General features: G+C 41.7%; 1 non-coding gene across 1 annotated transcript; it reads left to right on the plus strand.

The window, feature by feature from the left end:
- Nucleotides 1-546: 546 nt before the first annotated feature.
- LOC111725815 lies at nt 547-675 on the plus strand. Its single transcript, XR_002773783.1, has one exon. It is a non-coding gene; the product is annotated as a small nucleolar RNA SNORA19 (small nucleolar RNA).
- The last annotated feature ends 6,468 nt before the right edge of the window (nt 676-7,143 follow it).

Raw genomic sequence — 7,143 nt, forward strand, 5'->3', positions numbered from 1 at the left:
AGAAAAAGTATCCAATGTACTCAGCCCTACTATGAAACTAATTTATAGCTTTCATAGGAAAGCTATAGCCCAATTATAGCCCAAGAATATGGGGACAGGGAGAAGGAGGGGAGGGGGAAGGGGAGGATGGGTGGAGGGAGGGTGATGGGTGGGACCACACCTACGGTGCATCATAGAAGAGAACATGTGAAATTTACTAGGTGTAGAATATAAATGTCTTAACACAATAACTAAGAGGGGGCCGTGAAGGCTATGTTAACTAGTTTGATGAAAAATTTTCAGATTGTATATAAAACCAGCACATTGTACCCCATGATTGCATTAATGTACATGGTTATGCTTTAATTAAAAAAAAAAGAAGAGAGAATGAGAGACAGCATTAAGAGGGAGGGGCTGAAAAACCAGACGTCAAAATACATTGAAGGAGTAGGTGGAGTGGGATCAGAGGAGCAAATAGCAGGATGATGTGAAGTTGTGGTCCAGGAAAGAGTGGGAGCTTGAGGGGAAAAACTGGGAATCAGACTGACTATTCAGAAGATATGCTGGGTGCATATTTCCCTGACCTGCTTTCTTTATATGTGAGCAGTGTTATTTCTTATGTGCTATACAAATAGTTAAAGGTTAATTAGCAGGAAAACTATAAATAGTAATGCTGCCAGTCTCCTTCAGGCAAAAAACTTTATAGAAAGTGGTTAAACATATTAGGTTAAGTAACAGGTCTTTAGCTACAAAAAATGTGATCATTTAGGTCTTTTGTTTTACAAAACTAGGATTTGAAAAGATTATATGTTCAAGGGATAGCGTAGTGCATGTATGATGGTTTAGAGCATAGACTTTAGTTTAGTTGATAGCCTGCAACTGGAATTCCAGCTTCAGCAATGCACGGTTTCTTGTTTTTGTTTTTGTTTTTGAGACAGAGCCTCACTTTGTCAACTTTGGTAGAGTGCTATGGCATCATAGCTCACAGCACCTTCAAACTCTTGGGCTTAAGGGATTCTCTTGCCTCAGACTCCCAAGTAGCTGAGACTAAAGGTGCCTTTCACAATGCCTGGCTATTGTTCTTTTTGGTTGTAGTTGTCATTGTTGTTTGGCAGGCCCTGGTTGGATTCGAACCCTCCAGCTCCGGTGTATGTGGCTGGCGCCCTGAGCTTTAGTTTTAGTTTCTGAGCTTCCCATGACTGTCATGACATTGCACAGAAAAAGCGCTGTGTAAATAGTGACTACTATTCTTAACCCTGTGTTTTCTAAAAACAAATAAACAAATAATAAACAAACAAAAAGGACTCGCTGGCAGAAAACCCTGCTGGTAGATAACCGAAGGTCCTTGTACATATAGAAAGAAGAAAAGCCACGAGCAGCTCCTAGGAGCCTGGAGTCCCCCCGCTGGGTGGGAGTTAGGCTGACTTGGAGCTTCGTGCAGTAGCCTCGCATTTGCATTTGGGGATGACCTTTCTTGGATGAACCAAACTTCTACCACATCAAACTATCTGCAGGTGATAGACCAGGGACTGCGGAGTTGGCCTTGTCCACGTCTCCACCGTGGCGACCATTTAACACCTGAGTCCTTTCTAGCAAGGTGGCTGTTTTTTATTTATGTTTTCGATTTTCTCTGCATTTCAGTGATAGTTGTCTGGGCACACGGTCCCAGCTGCAGACAGCTTTTATTTTTAGGTTTCCCTATTCAGAACGAATAGTCCCTGTTTAGGGATTTCACTGTCATTCTAAGCTTTCCGCTGAGCTCTGACCCTGCAGCTTTCTTCAGATTCCAGTCACTGGGGAGGCCTTTTGAAATGCTGAAAAGACAAGACAACATTTTGTACAAAGGGGAAAAAGCAACCAACAAAGAGTTTCCAGAGCCGAGGAGATACCGCGAAAAGGGTGGGAAAGCGAAGACAGTGACAGGAGCCAAAAGGACAAAAGACAATCCATCAAATCCTAATAAACCTGCCAGCAGAAGCCCCAAGACCAGGGGGCAGTAGCCTATCGTTAGAGAGCTGCACACAGGGAAGGGAATTCTTGCTTCATAACTCCCAGAAGTAACACTCAATTTACTACAGGTATTAAAAATACTTCCTTCTATTAAAAGAAGAAAGTTACCTTTTGCTCCACACTATTAGCCAACTGGTTCGTTGCCAAGAGCTCTCCCAGAAAGTCATTTAAATATAGATTTTCAAATAGTAAGTGTTTTATTTGAGTAAAAAAACAATAGCTTAAACATATATTTGAAAAAGGAAATAATATAGTTAAATACGCTCGTGCCTGCAATTGAAAATATATTTAAGTGTTGCCATATTTTATAAAAGGTATTATAATTCCCTTTCCTGATATTTAGCACTGTGATAAAAGATAGACTAACAGAGAAGATGCAAAAAAATAGTCATCAAATGTACAGGGACAGTTTAGGGCACGCATAGTGTATTCTTGAGCACGGATGTCTGGAGCGATATGTACTTCCCATAATGACCAGCTAGGCCATGTTTTGCTGTGTCTGAGGAGCACGAAACTAGTGATTGTCAGGAGCCATTGCCGACAGCCAGTGCTCTGGGAGCTACAGATGTAGGAGGAAAGTCCGAGGAAGCTTTGTAGTTTGGGGCTTGCAAATGAGTCTCTTTTGGTCCTAAAGTGTTTTAAGAATGTTTTTTTCCCAGCCATTTATTTTCTAAAAATGAAAGGTATTTTCCTCTAAAATACTCTAGCCACTTCAGGTGGACTTGCAAAAGATGCAAGACCACTTTGGCAGCCTCTCTTCGCAATATTGGGGAACTCAGCTGCAGCATCTCTTTTCCCTGTCTGTTTCGCTCCTGGTTACTTCCTTCTGCTTTTATCCCAAAGGGGATTCTACCCAGGCTAATTCACGCCCAGCAGCCTGGACTGGGGGACTCAAGAAGTAGGGCCTATTGCCTGGGAAAAGAATTTATAAAGAAAAGCCCCTTGACAATTGCAGCAACACCAAAAATGAATAAACAGGACATGATCAAGAACAAGTTCTGCACAGCTGAGGATACAACAACTGAAGTAAACTGAAAGCCTTCAAAATGAGGAAAGATATTTGCATGCTATGAATATGTGAAAGGGCTGATAACTAGAATTTATACAGAATGCAAATTAATCAACAAGAAAGGGCAAACAATTGCATTTCTAAGTGGGAAAGAGACTTAAACCAGAAACTTCTCTGAAGAAGACAGATGGGGTGGCACCTGTGGCTCAAAGTAGGGCGCCAGCCCCATATGCCAGAGGTGGTGGGTTCAAGCCCAGCCCTGGCCAAAAAAATGCAAAAAAAAAAAAAAGAAGACAGATGAATGGACAACAAACACACACACAAAATGCTCATCATCCCTAATCATCAGAGTAATCCAAATCAAAACTATTCTGAGTTATCACCTAACCCCAGTGAGAAAGGCCCACAGCATGAAATCTCAAAGCTGTGAATGCTGGTGTGGATGTGGAGAGGAAGGACGCTTTTACACTGTTGGTGGGACTGCAAGCTAATTCAGCCTCCATGGAAAGAAGCATGGAGAATCAAGAACTAAAAGTAGACCTTCCATTTGATCCTGTAATTCCATCACTAGGTGTCTAACCAGAAGGATAAAAAAATCATTTTATTACAAGGACATTTGCACTAGACTGTTTATTGCAGCTCAATTCACAATTGCCAAGATGTGGAAGCAACCCATGTACCCATCAACCCATGAATGGATTAATAAACTGTGGTATATGTATACCATGGAGTACTATTCAGCCATAAAAAGATGGAGACTTTATGTCTTTTGTATTTACCTGAGGCACACTCTTCTTAGTAAAGTATCACAAGAATGGAAAAGCAAATGTCCAGTGTACTCAATACTAATATGAAACCAATAGAAAAATAGCTACACACCCATATCCGAGAAAAACACAAGTATATTGAAGGGGTGGGGGAAAGGGAGGAAGAAAGAGGGAGGAGAGAGGGGATCGGTGAGCTCCCACCTAATGTGCATGATGTAAGGGGCATAGCACACCCCATACGAGGGGCTCAATTACAACTTGAACTTTCCCTTAGAAACACAAACAGCCTAATCATTTGTACCCTCATATTAATCTGCCCTTAAAAACAAAAAGAAATAAAAGCCCAGAAAATAGACTAATCAAATCCATGTTTTCAAGACACAGTTTTTTCTTTTCTCTATATAGAAAATATTGGGTACAATTTAATGTTATAAGATAACTCTGCGTTACTATTGTAAACATCATTATTACACCATGCAGTGGGACGAAATATCCTCAGAGAAGATTGTGGAGTGTGAAGATGGGTGAAAATTTGATGTACCTGGTTGTAGAAAATATGGAAAGCACAGAGTAGAAACAAAAGTGTGTTAACATTTGGAATAATTACTATTTCTTAATAAGTTAATATATTACTGTCTAAAAACAAAGAGAGAAATAGGGGCTTGTTTTTCCATTTCTGTGATACTTCCCTTAGAAGAATGGTCTCCGGTTCAGTCCATGTTGCTAAGGAAAGGTATCGGTTCACTGCTTTTTCATGGCTGAGTAGTACTCCATGGTGTACCCATACACCGTTTTGTGAATCCTCTCATGTATGGACGGACACTGGGGTTGTTTCTACATCCTCACAATTGTGAATTCTGCTATAAGCATTCAAGGGTGGGTGTTGTTTTTGTAAACTGTCTTTTTCCCCTTTGGGTAAATACCTAGCAGTGGGGGTGCTGGATTGAATGGTGGGCCTATTTTAGTTCTTTGAGGAATCCCCAGAGTGTTCTCCGCAAAGGCTGTGCTAATTTGCAGTCTCACTAACAGCGTGTCTCTCCGCGTTAACACCCCCACTGTTTGTTGGGACTTTTTGATAAAAGCCTTTCTTACTGGAGACCATTCTTCTAAGGGAAGTATCACAAGACTGGAAAAACAAACCCCACATGTACTCATTATTACATTGGAACTAATTGATTAACACGCGTACTTATGGAAATAACACACATCAAATTCAAATAGATGGGTGGGGGTGAGGAGTGGGTGAATACACACCTACCGGGTACAATGCTCACAGTCTGGGTGAGGGGTACACTTATAACTCTGACTCAGATGGTAAAAAGCAATTTATATGCCCAGAATGCTTGTACCCTCATGTTTGTTTTTATATATAAGAAAAGAAGTTGGGGCATGAGAGCAGGCTGTGCGCAGCCCAGCGTCTGGTCCTGGCGGTGGGTTAGACAAAGCCTGCCTTGTCTCTTCTCCCCTCCCCATCTCTTTGGCCCCCCGGCCTCTCTGATGACATGTTTTGATTTCCTCCTTATGTTTCTGGTCATCATCTGTAAGCTGTTGCCGGGGCCTCTATATCTACTGACTTGCAACTTATGTCCATCCTCTTGATTCTTCTGTTTATCCATTTCCCCGACATTAAAAAATGTGTTTCTTTTCAGTCTTAGGCCTTCTCCTGACCTCCACTCTGCCCTACCCCTAAATATCTTGCCATAATTTTTATTGACTCAAAGCAGCTAATCAGTCCATACTTTTTAGTACAAAAAGAGTTTTATTTGTAAGCCAAAATTCATAAAAGCTTTGAGGTGAGAAAAAATGTTACTTTTTTTTCCCAGTGGGTACCCATGGATTTAACTAGCACCCTGTATATGCAGGCGTCGGTGGCGTGAAGTGACAAATTACTGCTGGGGGTTGTGTGATAATCCTGGGTCAAGCTCTCCATTCAGATCCAATGAGTCACTAGTTCCTGCTTGTGAACTGGTATCAACTTGCTTCATTTGCAAACACCAGCAAGAACTCTGGAGACAAGCCACAGTTACTGTAAGAACTGGCTTTGGAGTAAGTTGGCTTTTGGCTCCTGCCCCAGCTCTGCTTTGTCGTAACTTTGATCAGGATAATAATAACAGTAACACCCCCCCCACCCCACTAGTCTTACCATAGAGATTGGTAAATAGAAAGTACTCGGTGGGTATTAACTATTAATGATGATGAATAAAAATGTTTAATAAATTACCAAGATTTACATCGACTTTTGGAGAGACATTGTTAGCAGGTGCCTGGCTCCCCAAAGTTTCCTACATCCAGGGCCTTCCCTCTAACCCTAGCAGAGGCTGTCAGGGTCCTTTATGGACTCTGTTATTCTCTAAAGTACCCACCTCTACATTTTGGCTTCATGGAGATACTGTCCCTCCCAACGCACTATGCTAACAGTTTCCATGCAGGGTAGAAGTGCCTCACCAGTCAGACACTAACTCCATGCCACAGAACACGCTTCCCAAAGGCATGTCTCTCGAAGTTCATCAGCTGACTTTAGGAACCCCGTGGAAAGCCTTCCTCTCCTGGATATGACTCGGCCAAGCCACTCATGCCTCTCACCCAAGACCATCAGAAAACAGATCAGTAGCTAAGGAGCAAGGCCTCTTCATCTACAAATTTTCCTCTTTACGACCATCTTCATAGATTTTGGTCAGGGTGACTGGTCCTGACTTGTCTCTAGAGTTCTTCCTGGGCTCTTGAAGCGTTTGCCCCTTGTGATTGTCATCGGTTGTTTCAGCCTTGTCTTCCCTTCGAATGCTGAGCTTTATGAAAGCAAAGACCTGGCATGTGAACTTTGATTGTTTTCCTGTCCCCGGGACGGGCGTTTCTATACAGTGGTTACCTGCTTGTGAGTGGGAGCCAGACGGCTTGTTGAAACTTACAGCTCCACTTCCCTCCTGCTAATGGGCGTTTATTTAGGCAAGCTACTTAAATGACTGCTACTGCAATTGGCTTTCCTGAAAACTTTGTATTTTAATACTAGTGTGTACCTTTTAGAAGAGATTAAATAAGTTAATACGCATCAGCACCAGGACAGTGCTTGGCACCGAGCAAATAGCTATTAAAATAGGTGCTCAATAAATATTTGATGGATTAATAAATGCCACAGCAGGTCCAGCCATCAGCATTCTGCAGGTATCATTTAATCAATCCGAATAGTCCAGCTGCTTTGAGAATCTCTTGATTTTTACACAGTTTTTCCCATTTATTTCCTCTCCAGCTTTAATGTATTTGTGTCAAATCCACATGTCTGAACATTTAAAGAAGCAGAACACTGTAACATAGTTTTAAAAACCATTAGAATTTGACTCCGTGGACTTCTACACCTTCATGTACAAGTACTTTAATTGCCTC

The sequence above is a fragment of the Otolemur garnettii genome, unplaced genomic scaffold, assembly GCF_000181295.1.
Source record: "Otolemur garnettii isolate 467f Iridium unplaced genomic scaffold, OtoGar3 scaffold00002, whole genome shotgun sequence".
In the NCBI taxonomy this organism is placed as follows: Eukaryota; Metazoa; Chordata; class Mammalia; order Primates; family Galagidae; genus Otolemur; species Otolemur garnettii.